The sequence below is a fragment of the Acomys minous genome (genome assembly GCF_964271855.1).
Source record: "Acomys minous genome assembly, chromosome: 5".
In the NCBI taxonomy this organism is placed as follows: domain Eukaryota; kingdom Metazoa; phylum Chordata; class Mammalia; order Rodentia; family Muridae; genus Acomys; species Acomys minous.
Genome location: NC_140494.1, coordinates 21,390,072 through 21,403,858, shown reverse-complemented (window position 1 = coordinate 21,403,858; position 13,787 = coordinate 21,390,072). Strand labels below are relative to the sequence as shown.

The following is a 13,787-nucleotide window of genomic DNA, read 5'->3' as shown; positions in this document are numbered from 1 at the left end:
ATGGCCATTCATGTAAATACTTTCTCTGCTTCCTAAAATTAGTGGGATAATATTCCTGGTAACAACCAAAAGCTGAGTACTACAGCGTGGAAGTTAACTATTCTTACAGTGCAATTATAGCACCATGGAATGGATTCAGGTTATGATTTATTGTAGTCTAGATTTTTTTTTTTAAATCGCCCTTAGACTCTTGCATTACAGCCTTGGCTCCCAAAAGCCTTGGTTTCCAGTGTTCAGGGGTGTTACTTAGGGCCATCACCAGGGCTCTAACCTTACCTGTGGATGACCTCATGGGTTGACATATTTTAGGGGGACATTGGGAGGTAGTGGAAACTTTAAGGGGTGGGATTAACTAAGTGGCACAGATCAGTGAGGACTGAGGACACATCCTCTCTCCTCTCTCTGTCTTCCTTCCTCATTCTCTCCCTCCCACCATGTCCACATGAGCTTCACTACAATGTTCTACCTTACCGTAGGTTCTCGCAACCATGATGCCATGAGACCGCAGGCCCAAACTATTCCCGGCTTTAGGTTGACCTCTTCAGGTCTTTGTCACAGTAACTGAAAGGTGACTTCCACACGAAATGAGAAGAGCCTTTCAAAGCAGCATCAATCAAATGTGCTAATTTTATAAGCACAAGGCAGAAGTGATCCTGGAACTAACTTCAGTTGTACCCAGCTACAAAAAGCAAGCATCGACTATCAGCTCCATCTACTGCCACATGAGCCCAAATGACCCAGGACACCATTAAGCATGACCTTCCAAGCAATGCTTTCATGCTTGCTCAAAGCCATTAGGTGTTGCTTTGATTTACCCAATCATAAAAACAAATGCAGGCTGTTTGGATGCTTTTCTGACTAAGAAGTCATTTAAAAACCTCCTCGTATGCCAAGGAACTAAAAACATCTCTCTAAAGTGAGCCTGAGTATACAATACTGTAAGGACCAAACAAAGTCCATTTTGAAAAAGAAACTCCATTTTGTGTTAATCCTGGCCAAGGGCTAAACCCAGATTCCAGGGGGGAAAAAAAATCACAAAGTAGTCTAAACAGAAAAATTCCCCTAGCAACACAATCAACTAACTTTGGGAAAGACCAAGCTGACCAGCAGGTGGTCTGGCATATAGTAACACCCAATTAAGAGAAGCCAGGCCAAAGTTCCTAACAGCCCCATGACTGCTTCAACCAATATTTTCTATTTAATGTGCCCCTACACCTATTACCTAACCCTGAAATGCCAAGGCTTGCAACTCCCTGCTTGTAGCTTTTCTGCCCACATGCCATCCAACCATATACTGTAAAACCCATTTCTTTGTCTAAAACCTATAAAAACCCCTCTCAATTGAGACTTGGAGCTGCTTCCTTGCATCTGCTGTGTCAGTGCATCGGAGGGGTGGCCCATGTTCGAACCTGCAATAAAGACTTCCTTGCCATTGCATTTGGATTTGGCTCTTGGGTGGTCTGTTCGGGGAGTCTCTCAAAATTTGGGCGTAACAATACCTTTTATATTCGGGGAGCACACTCGGTGGCCAACAGGAGGAGAAAGTCCGCAGTCCTGGGCCAGAAAGTGTTTGAAAGCTGCCCCCCAAGACTTTCACTTCATCATGAGACCTTGCGTTGGTGTTTTAGAGGAAGCACTGCATTGTCTGTCCAGTAAATGGATTACGAGAAATTAAAACCAGGGGCAAATGAAGAAACTTCAGAAACAGACTAAGAAAAAGATAGTAAGAAAATGGGCTATGCTTAGAAGAGGTGGGGCTGGGCGGTAATGGCGCACGCCTTTAATCCCAGCACTCAGGAGGCAGAGGCAGGCAGATCACATTGTGAGTTCAAGGCCAGCCTGGTCTATAAAGTGAGTCCATGACAGGCAAGGCTCCACACAGAGAAACTCTGTCTCAAAAAGAAAAAAAAAGGGGGGGGGGGGAGGGTTTGTAGTGACATTTTTAAGAATTCTAGAATTTTGATTCCTTTTAAAAGTACAGAAATATTATAAGAATATGCTTTCGTTTTAATCCTAGGTGTGAGGCTATGGGGCTGACCAGAGCAGCTGACTTGCCTCGTGCTCTAGCAGAGGCATGGTTTTGCCAGCTGCAGATAGTTTCTGTGATTGTGTAACATCTGGAGTTCTGGGGACTTTTCAGACAGTCTGTAAATGCTGGAGCCCCCCCCCCCAATAGGAGGGGTCAGTGGTTATTGGTAGTTTAGGGAGGTTGGTTGCAGTTTGCTAGTTAGTAGTCATGGTCAAAGAAGAAACAAAAGGAAAGAAATTGTATTCAGGGATTTTTCTAATTCCTCCCTCCCCTCTATTCTTGTTTCTGTCCTATCTGGTGTTAGGGGGTGAAGCTGGGGTATGGGGGAATAAGGAGTGGGAAAAAGAAGAACCCACAAAGCAACAAGCCCAACTACAGCAGAACACCTGGGTCTGCTAGATACTGGACTGGTGATTTAAGTTACTCATGCTATTGTATGGAAAAGTAAAAAAAAATAATATGGTCCAAATTACCCTAAAATATTTACGAATAGCACTCAATCGTGTTTTTTAAAAGATTTTAAAATGCGTTTATTTATGTGGTTTTTTGCAAACTGGCTGGCAGCAACCTTTGTTATGATCCTTGACCACATCTTTCCCAGGATCCTATTAAGCATGGATACATCCAATCTGCCTTTTAAAAATTCCTCAGATCTCTCCATTCCCGCGGCCTAGCATGGATTCTGGGCACTCTAGGCTTCCCACTGTCATAAGCCATCGAGTGAACCGATAGAGAAGCTCCCTGGGGTTGGACAGTGATCTCTGCTGTCATTACCCTAGTTGGTGTCCTGAGGCTTCTCTCTTCCTGAGCACTGCAATGCCCCCACCCCTCTCCGACCAACCCTGTGCCGCTCCGTCTCTTCTGGCCCCACTGGATTTGTGTTTCGTATCTCCGAAAATGTTTAAAGTCTAAATCTAATTCTGCGTCCTTCCTTCCTGAGATTCTTGCTTGGACTCCCACTGCTTTTAAAGTAAAGGCTGGTACTTCAGGGCTCAGCTGGTAGATGTGGGTCTGTAGTAGATGCTTGCTTAGGGTGAGAGCCTAGGTTTGCCTCCCAGAACCACAACAGTAAAAAAAAAAAAAAAAGTTAATAAGACTTAAGTATGTAACATGTTCCAGGTCTGAGAATAGTGAATACGAAACCCTAAATTCAATTCTCAGCACCACGTACATTTAAGGGTGTGGTGACGGCATGCCTTTCATCCCAGCACTTGGGAGGCAGAGACAGGTGGATGGCTGTGAGTTTGAGGCCAGCCCAGTCTACAAAGTGAGTCCAAGACAGCCAAGGCTACACAGAGAAACTCTGTCGCAAAAAAACCAAAACCAAAACCAAAACAAAAACAAAACAAAACGAAAAGTGCCCTACAAGGTTTGCCTTCCTCAAACTCTGCTTACAGAGTTTCCACAAGCATCTTTGAAGATCCATCTGCATAGGGACCCACCACAGCCTCTTCCTGACCTACGGGTTTGCACATGCTTAGTTAATCCCCTCGCGTTTGTTATCAGCCAACCAATTGCAAACCTTTGTCTCGTAAAATCAATAGACATTGATTACAACTCAGAGACCTATGGTCAGTGGGGGTGGCGTGGATGCGCCAAGCCAGGCTGGGCTGCTCTGAGGGGTGGGCTTGTTCACTTAGCAGAGCAGCTGTGGCCTGGCTGATGTCTGGTGGTTGGTTATGTGGCTGTTAGTTAGGTGTCAGGGTGGGGGCAAGCCGCCTGTGCGTCTCATCTTTCTTCAGCCTAGCCCAGCTTTTATATATAACACAGGCAAATGTCGGAGAGTGACTCATCAGCGTTTATTATAGCCGTAGTTCAGCAATGAACTCGGTGTTACATCTTCCACAGCCTATTGACTAAAATACGTGCTAGAGTCAGCGCGGACGGAAAGAGGTATGGAACAGATGCTTCTGGGCGGGGGCGGGGGGGGGGGGGAGGGATCGATGGAAAGGGGCGGGGACTAGATATTTCTGAGGGGAGGAGCTGCTGCACGACTTTATAAAAAGGCAGAAATAACCGAAACAATTTTAGCCCTTGGTCTGCTACATCGTCTTTTAGATTTCGGCTGGAGATAATATTCTTCAGAAGAACTTTCGCAAGCTTCCTGCCTGGAGAAAAATCACACTGTTACAGGCTTGTCCCGGGAACTCCTTCCCAGCATGTGTCACAGCTGGGATTGCCCGTGTATTTGCGTGATTGGTTGCCTACGATCGTTTTCTCCCTGTCCGTACACTGACTGCCCTAAAGATAGAAGCAGAGGGAAAGCCGACCTCCATCCGTGCTCACCGTGGTATTTCTAGCTCCTGGCACAAAGCAGCTCCTCGGTAAATATTTATTTGATGAGTGATCACACTTCCTATTTTGTTATTTTCAGAAGACGCTCTGTCTCCTGTGCTTTTATTAATAATAATAAAAAAAGCCCTCCCTCCTATGGTTAATATACTTTCGTTCCATGGTGGAAAAAAAAGTCACCTTTGAGGATAGGGATATAGCTCAGTGTGGTGTAAGTTTTTCTCGGGGTCTGCAAAGCTCCCCCACCCCAAGTCACTTACTTGAGGGAAAAGCAATAAGAGGACATTGCACCTATGCAGAACAGAGATTCCAGGTGATAAAAGGACTGTTAATACCTTTTGTGATCTGGAACAGAGGAAGGACAGTAATTTAGTATTTAAAAGATAGACCCCATTGATTTTTTTGGCTAGGCATCGTGGCACACACCTTGAACGGCACGCTGGAGGAACAGGCATATCTCTGAAATTGAGTTTAGCCTGGTCTACAGAGCAAGTTCCAGGCCAGCCAGGGTTACACAGAGAAACCCTGTCTCAAAATTAAAGTCAAATAAAAGGAATCTCGTGTTGGGTTTATTAACTGAGACCAGGAATGGTGGCTAATCTTGGTTTTCAGTTTGACGTGGCTGGGAAAAAGGGACTTGGCTGAGGATTCGCTTCCATCAGATTGGCCTGTGGAGGATTGCCTCCACCAGACTGGCCTGTGGAGCATTGCCTCCATCAGACTGGCCAGTGGAGCATTGCCTCCATCAGACTGGCCAGTGGAGCATTGCCTCCATCAGACTGGCCAGTGGAGCATTGCCTCCATCAGATTGCCCAGTGGAGCATTTTTTTTATTGCTATTTGGCACAGGAGGACCCAGTCCACTGTGCGTGGCATCATCCTTAAGACAGGTGGATGGGCTGGAGAGATGGCTCAGAGGTTAAGAGCACTGACTGCTCTTCCAAAGGTCATGAGTTCAATTCCCAGCAACCACATGGTGGCTCACAACCATCTATAATGAGATTTGTATACATAAGACAGGTGGGCCTGGGCTGTATAAGAAAGGTAACTGAAAGTGAGTGGGCCCAGAAGCAAGCTGGTCTGGTAAGCAACACTCCTCTGCGGTTGTTGCTTCAAGCAGCTTCCTTGAGCTCCTGCCTTGGCTTCCCTCAGTGACAGACTGCAACCTGGAAGCCAAACAAACACTTTCTTTCCTCCAGCTGCTCTTGGTCAGGGTGTTGTATCACAGCAACAGAGGAAAAGTGACGCTTGCGAGTTAAGTGAAGGTGGGGCTTGAGAAAAGGATCCGAGAAGTGGAAACAGAAGTCAGTAAAGCCCAATGCTGGATGTAAGAAGAAGAAATAGATGGTTTCAGGAAGGAAGAAGTGGCCGATGGCACTATGAGCAGCTAGGAGATCAGAGAGAGAAGGGAAAGGACTCAGAATGACCAGTGCTATGGAGAACAGGGTGTGTCCCGAGCGAATGTATTATTGACGAGGGCACAGCCATGGGAGGACCCCAGAGCCTCAGAGTCATGGAGGAATGGCAGCCGTTTCTCCCCATGGAGAGGCTCGGAGGCAAATGGCAGAGCGCTGCCTTCTGGTCTGTGTGTGGATGTTGATAGTGCAAAAACGAATGGCCAGCAGAGGCTTCTGCCTCGCATACCCACCGCCTAGAGTGTCCGTTCCACACAGACTGTTCCTACTTTGAGATTGGCTAAGTCTATCTCCTTGACCCAGCTGTACACCGTAAACCCTGCCTCCTTGTTCATCTGTGTGTAATAAGCCCACTTTCCTATTCAATCTATATAATAAGCACAGCCATCGAGGCAGTGGTGGCGCACGCCTTTAATCCCAGCACTCAGGAGGCAGAGGCAAGTGGATCTCTGTGAATCTGAGGCCACCCTGGTCTGCTAGAGAGTTTCAGGACAGCTAGGGCTACACAAGGAAACCCTGTCTTAAAGTAAAGACAAACAAGCAACAATAATACACTGAGCTTGCAGGAGAGGCTGTAGTCTCACCAGCAGAAAGCCCTGTCCACTTCACCGCAGCTTTTTGTCTGTCCGTCTGTCTGTATGCATTTATATTTTCCTTATTCCCTAGGCACTGTAGTCAGGACTGTCCCTGGAACCATGCCGGACGGAGCACTATTCTCTCAAAAAATTCAGAATTTCTTGGCTGCAAGATGATAAAGCACAGGCTCTGTAACTTATACTCTGTTACTCTGTAGATGAACTTACAGCATAAAATGATTAAGGATGACCTATTCAGAGTCCTGTCCCCTTCCCAGTGTGCTGCATGGCCTCTCGTTTTTATGCACATGTGAGATTTCTTTTCAATAATTGTCACTGCCACTTGTAACAGTAGAAACTACTAGTATAGCTGGGCATGATGATATATGCCTTGTAATTCCCCCCCCCCCCATCAAGGCAGGAGAGTAACGAATTCATTTCCAGACTTGGCTATGTAACAAGACCCTGTCTCAAAAACAGTCAAGAGCTGGGACTGTTGCTCAGTGGTAAAACACAAACCAAGCCACTTCCAGAACCATCCAGAACAAAAGATAAGCTCGAGTATAATTTATTCCCATATTCCACTGGATCTTAATAAAATATCCTTTTGCCAGCATTCTTCTAAGAGCACTTTATTTTTTTAAGCAAGAATATCTAGTGAAGCAAACAGAACATGCTAGATCCCCAAGCGAGAACACAGCTGCCAAGCCTGGCACCAATGCTCTCATTTGTTAAATAAATGCTCACTAGTGAGTGGCTCGCCTCAAACATACATGATACCTCCTCTGAATTCTGTCTCTCCAGAGGATGACAACACATAAAAACAAAATGAGGTGGGGGTGTCAAGGTGCTAAGAACGTGCCCAGACTTCAGCATGCTGGCACATCTGCTCCTTTGTAGGTAGTTTTCTGGCATTGAGATAGACATAGCTGGGCTGGGTATGGTGGTGCACGCCTCCTTCAATCTCACCACTTGAGAGGCAGAGGCAGGTGGAGCTCTGTGGATTTACAGACAGCCTGGTGTACACAGAGAGCTCCAGGACAGCCAGGACTATGGAGAGAGACAGAGAGAAAGAGGGAGAAGGAGAGAGAGAGAGAGAGAGAGAGAGAGAGAGAGTGTCTGAGCCACAGCCAGGATGGCTTGGCAGTTGTTGTTGTTGTCATTGTAATTTAATATAAAGTCTTTAAAAATATTTTTATTAAAACAATTTCAGATCTATTCTTTCTAAATTTTAAATAGAACTGATCTACATCAATACAGGATGTGTCGTCAAAAAAGAAGCAGCTGACTTTTGCCACAGCCAGTCAGATACAGAATGGGTTTTCTCATAATTAAGATTCTACCTACAAATTTGGTGTTTCCATTCATTACATTTGCATTTTTGGCCACAGATATATCCCTATAAAGAGAATCCATAATTTTATTACTGAAAGACATATGGAGGGTTTCTTTTCCTCAACATTATCTGTGATACAAAGATACAGCATTCAGAAGGTTAAATGATTTGTCTACACTGACTAAGAAGACTCCTTAAATTTCCCTCCTATTTCTTCACCCTTCCACGAGTACAGTTGTAGTTCAATACACTGAATGTTTTTTAACCCAACAGGAAATCTTATCACCTAAGAAGATACACTATTTGTTAGAAAAAATAGTTCGTAGTATTAAAATTTTTTTTGTGTCACCTTGGAGATGTCACGCTGTTTAAGTTGGCACAGCTCTAAGAAGTTTTGTTGTGTTCACATTTCTGAGGGGTTTTGGGAAGACAACGCAGTAATTGTTCTCACCCAGAGTTCTGCTAGCACAATTTAAAAGCAAACAAACAGCAACAAAACAACCAACATGGATGAGAGCTTGGTGGTGCACTGTGGCAAGAAATATTCCATCCATCTCAATGCAACGGTAATCTTACTGAAAGTTTTAGTTAGGTATTGTTTGTTCTGTGTCTGTGTGTAGGCATGCATGCCACGGTGTGTCAGTGGAGGCCTGTTTGTTCTGTGTCTGTGTGTCTGTGTGTGGGCACACATGCCACGGTGTGTCAGTAGAGGTCTGTTTGTTCTGTGTCTGTGTGTCTGTCTGTGGGCATGCATGCCACGGTGTGTCAGTGGAGGTCAGAAGACAAGAAGCAGGGGTTGGCTCTCTCCTTACACCATGTGGGTGCCAGAGACAGAGCTCAGGTTGCCAGGCTTGTGGCCAGTGCCTTTATCTTGTGAGCCACCTCACCTGCCCTCTGACATAAATCTTCTAGAGAATGAATAGATGGTTAAAATGGCCATACATTCTTTGCCTCCCTGCAGCTGCTACCTTGTTAGCAGCTACCTTGTTAAACGCCTTTTGGCTTAGCCACAGGAAAATAGGCTTACTTCTTCACCAACAATCAGAACTTAGCCATTCGAGTTGACTTTCCAATAGAGCGTTAGCAAATGCCACACAAGTAGATCCATGAAAGCCATTTGTACATACGTGCCTGCTCTCTTGATCTCCTGGGAACTCTTCCCAGTGGGAGATCCTAGAACTGTCTCCTAGAAACTGAGAGACTAGGGAGCGTGGTTGCAGCTGAGGGACGAACTGTTCTAATGGAGCCCCCAACACCTACAAGCTCCCAGTGTGTCTAAGAAGCTAGCCACCGAGCCCTGAGTGGACTCAATTGCCACAGGAGAAATCCCCAGCTGAGATCAGTCCCAAGTGCTGAGCTCATGTGTTATAGAAACGCTTGGGTTTTGAGGACACTAAGCTGGAAGACGGTTTGTTACATAGTGGAAGCTAGCTGACACAGGAAGTAAGAACAAAAGCCTCTCAGAAATGCCGTTTTAGTGTTCAATTTAAAAAGAAAGAAAGAAAGAAACACAAGAGCATTACTTGATCTAATATATGAAACTAAAGCATGGCAAAAATTTTCATACTTTCCTTTTTTTTTTCTTTCTTGGTAAAGTTTCATAGTAAAGTTTAGTAAAGATTTTGGATAAAAAACAATCTAAATAACTAAAGTAGTTAGTATGCTTAATTGCTGTTTTGTAACTGCCCCAGAGAAACTGAAAGACTGGTTTGTTTGTTTGTTTGTTTGTTTGTTTTGTTTTTGGCACATTGTTACAATCTGATTTTGGCTATGGTGCACTAATTCCATTATAACTACAGTTTCTAAATAATCTAGGCTACATCTGGTTGGGTTGTGACCCAGTTTAAAGGAGACCGGAGAGGATGTGTTTCACATTTAGAGTGTTAATGTTGCTTTTTTATTGTTCTAAAATTGTGGGAAATATGGAAACCTTTCTTTGGTTATATACATTTCAGTGTTCCAAAATCTCCATACAGATGTTCCCAGACTTTTATAGTTAGACTTAGAGGTTTTGTTGTTGTTGTTGTTTTATGTTACAATGGTGTAAAAATGAGCTTTGAGTAGAAATCATTCTTCCAGGTTTGCATTTGAGCCTTTCCTAGGCCAGCCATATGTGACACAAGACTCTCTGTCATGTCACCGGGGGACAACAAAGTCACAACCCATTTTAGGCTTGGATTTTTCACAAACCTACTTCATTTAGGGTTCTTAAACACCTTTACTTCCCTTCCAATCACCCCAACCCTAGGTAGGAGAGAAAGAAGGTTAGAAAGAGGAAAACAGGGGAGGAAGACCTCTTTACTTCTTCCGGTTCAGTAGGGTCATCGGGTTCTTTTGGGAACAGTGCCAGTCTCAGTTGTCGGCAGCAAATGCAGCAGGTAGGCCTTCATTAGTTTCATCCAAACCTCGGCTCCCTTTAGGCTCTATTTTTTTTTTATACCCCTTCAGAGTCCTCAGAATTCAACCAACTCCAGCTGGCAAAGACCATGGTCCTACACGAGGTAATTATCAGCTGTGGACAAATTTAAAATCCCACACCTGGGATTAAAACAAAAACATGTTTACCTAACTTAACTTCCACTACAACCTGTGCTGACCAGGAGAGAAAGAGTGCCAGCCGTGAGTGCTCTTCAGCTACTCCTGGCTGAGCTATAGTGCACTGATGGCATTTTTCTACTTCATTGTTTTCAACTTCTGATGTGACGGACTGCTGTTATAAATCAGGGTCCACAGGCTGTTCTGTTATCTTCTGAGAGTTTTGCAGCGGAGGAAGCCATCAGTCTAGATGTTCTTACTGGCTTGAAATAGAGTAAACACACTAGCAAGACAACGGACAATGGGAAGTGGCAAGGCCAGGGAATCTGTAGCAATCAGCCTTCTGTTTGGAAGGATTTGCATATTTAACGCTCCCCCTCTGTTTGTTACAGAGAGCTACCTGTGTTGAGAAATAAAGCCAGATTCCTGGCTATCTCCGCTATTTAGCTGGACAATTGTATAATTCTTTTCCTTTCTTTCCTTTCTTTTTCTTTTTTCTCTTTCCTCCTTTTCTTTTTTCCTTTGTATTATTAGAAGAATTTTATGTCCATGGGTGTGGGGATTACCACAATGTGTTTATGTAGATCAGAGGACTGCTTACAAAAGTCAATTCTTTCCTTCTACCAGGAGAGCCCTAAGAATCGAACTCAGACTATCAGCCACCTGGCAGCAGATGTCTCAACGCACTAAGCCAGCTGCAATTGTCTCAGTAAGTAGTTTTCATGGTAATATACTCTCCAATTTGACCAAAAAAAAAAATCAACATTTGTAATAAAATATTTAATAAGTATTAAATATTTAAGGTGTGGCGGTCTTACACAGTTTCTAAAATATCCAACTTAGCAAGAAAATGTATTGGTGTACATGAACACTTTGTTAAGATTAAGTCTCCCGTAAGATCCTACAGAATCAGGAAAGGAAACAATGTTAGTGTGGGCTGCAGGGGAAGTCAGACCTAGCGAGGTGAGAGGATACATTGTATCTGCAGGGTGTGGCTCCAGGATGCACCAAACTAGGGGCAAGGGAACACTGAGAGAGTGGAGCTCAATGGTAGGCTTTGTTTATTAGCACATGGGAGGCCTAGTACCAAACCCTAGTACCGCCAAAAATAAAAAATTATATATTCAACTAGCACTTCTTCTAGACTCTCCTAATCTAAAACAAAACCCTAAGTAATGAATAAACCCAATTTGAAGAGATTATATCTGCATCAAATCTCTATTAAACATATGGGAACTGAATTAAATATCCTTCCTAGGCTTAATCTTATGTTTTATTTCCAACATAAGCCTTGAGCATATGTGATAGCATATACCTGCCCGAGATCTTCTAAAGGTTAACTGCTCTGCGCCTGTGTTTAGATCATTCCTTTTTAAACAATAAAATGCTATTGCTATAAAAACTGTTTCTTGTCACTGGAAAGATTTCTGGAGAGCATAGCCCTTCTTATTAAAACAGCCAATTAGGGCTGAGGGTGTGGCCTAGCAGTAGAGTACTTACCTACCTACAGAAGGGCCTAAGTTCAGTCCTCAGCAACACACACACACACACACACACACACACACACACACACGCACACACACACAACTTTCATACCTTGTTTTAATACTTTTATTTCACACGTATGTTTTTATAAGTAGTAGGTGTGTGTATATGCATTATGTGTACATCATATCCCTCTGTTGATATGAGCAATGTATACAGACAGAAGAAACCCAGCGATATGTAATCCAAGGGACTGTTCAGGTCCGGGGACTCACTTAGCCTCGTCACAAAGAATCAATTTGTGCAGAAGGAGACGATGGAGGGAAGGAGGTTTAGGCCCTTTGTGGCTGCAAGCTAAGACAGTGAGGGGACGCTGAGGGAAGGAAGGCTGGCTTCTATGGCTTGTTGTGCAGGCTCCTCTCTGGGCTGAGGCAGGGTGGGTGGCTACGGATGGGAAACTTGGCAGACAATGGGAATTGACAGCCTCCATTTAGCCAGAGGTGAGGAGAGCAGTGATCGCCTCCAGCTTCAAAATGGTTCTTATCCCAACACACCAGTCAGCATACTCTGATTGGCTACAACATAAAAGTTTTAAACTTGACACAAATCACCCTTCCGTATTTTTGATACAATCTTTAAGAGCCACACCATGTCCATTTGAACATGTGAGATCCAGTCCACTAGATTGTTGACATTATTTTTATAAAACAGTGGTTGTTTCTCTCAGCTTATGACCAGATATCACACAAATAATACAACTTTTGTATTTGTTTAAAAATTAGCTTTATAACACAGTCTTGAGCAATTTAAGTCTATTCTTAACCCTCCATGTTATTTCGACTTACTCCCAGCAAACATCCCAGCAATACTTGCACTTCATAGCTTTCCTCGGCTCCAGCTCCTTCTTCCTGATGTTTCTTTCTTGGACCTCTACCCGAGGCTGAATCCTGTGGCTCAATCCCCTGCTTCATCTCCTAACTCCTCCTCCCCTGGCTGGCAGGAAGTCCAGCCCTATTCTCTACCTTGCTCATTGATTGGCTGTAAGCTGCTTTATTGACATTCATGGGGACAATTGGGCAGCAGAGTTTATACAACATTTAATCAGGAAATCAGAAATTAAACTACACAATAATCTTATGCCTATACTAGACAGGCAGTTCTATAGGATGCTGTATTGACTCCTGCATCTCCAACAGGGCTGTGGGTTTGTATCAGTAGACACTGAAAATCGGGGCTAATCACCTAGGAGTGTGGTAGCATTACTTTAGAAAGGTGTCCTAATCTTTCTATAGAATCCTAACTTATCTGTTACACCTAGGATGTATGTTCTTGTCATAAAGATAGACTTCACCGAAGAGTCTGAGCTACAGATCACCTGGGGCCTGATAAGATGGCGAAGCAGGTTCTCAAACATCCTCACAGCGAAGAACCCCCAAGGCATCACTGGAAGATTTGAAAACAGAAACTAAGACTTTGGATCTAGGATGGATATAAATGGGACATAAAATGGTGCTGTCTGTCAGTCGATCCTTCACAGTAGAGAAAAGCCAGAGAAATGAAAAGTCAACGACTAAAATTTGCTGCCACAGGACAAAGAAATGATGAGCCCGGTATCTGAAGAGCCGGGCAGGGACAGCTGAAACCAAGTGCAGCTGCTTGCTTTCTTCTGAAAAATAAACAAAATTAACAAATCTTCATCTAGAGCAGCGGTTCTCAACTTGTGGATCACGACCCCTTTGTAGGTCAAACGAGCCCCTCAAAGGTCACCTAAACCATTGGAAAACACAGATATTTACATTATGATTTGTATCGGGAGCAAAATTACATTTATAAAGTAGCAACGAAAATAATTTTGTGGTTGAGGGTCACTACTAACTGAAGAACTGGATTAAAGGGCTGCAGCATTAGGAGAGTTGAGAAGAGAGAGAGAGAGAGAGAGAGAGAGAGAGAGAGAGAGAGAGAGAGAGAGAGAGAGAGAGAGAGTGTGTGCTGGTCACTATAGCAATGCCTGGAATCTCTGTCCTCAGGAAGCTGCCTAGGACACACAGCAAGTTCCAGACCTAAATGGGATGGAGCGGCGGAAATGAATCTCATCTCGTCTTAAAACAGAAAAGAAAATTC

At 43.9% G+C, this 13,787-nt stretch overlaps 1 long non-coding RNA gene across 1 annotated transcript; it reads left to right on the top strand.

Annotated features, from left to right (window-relative positions):
• The first annotated feature begins 3,744 nt into the window (after positions 1 to 3,744).
• LOC311597645 lies at positions 3,745 to 13,580 on the top strand. The gene is made up of 4 exons (XR_014779297.1): positions 3,745 to 3,922; positions 4,088 to 4,353; positions 10,809 to 10,890; positions 12,985 to 13,580. It is a non-coding gene; the product is annotated as an uncharacterized lncRNA (long non-coding RNA).
• The last annotated feature ends 207 nt before the right edge of the window (positions 13,581 to 13,787 follow it).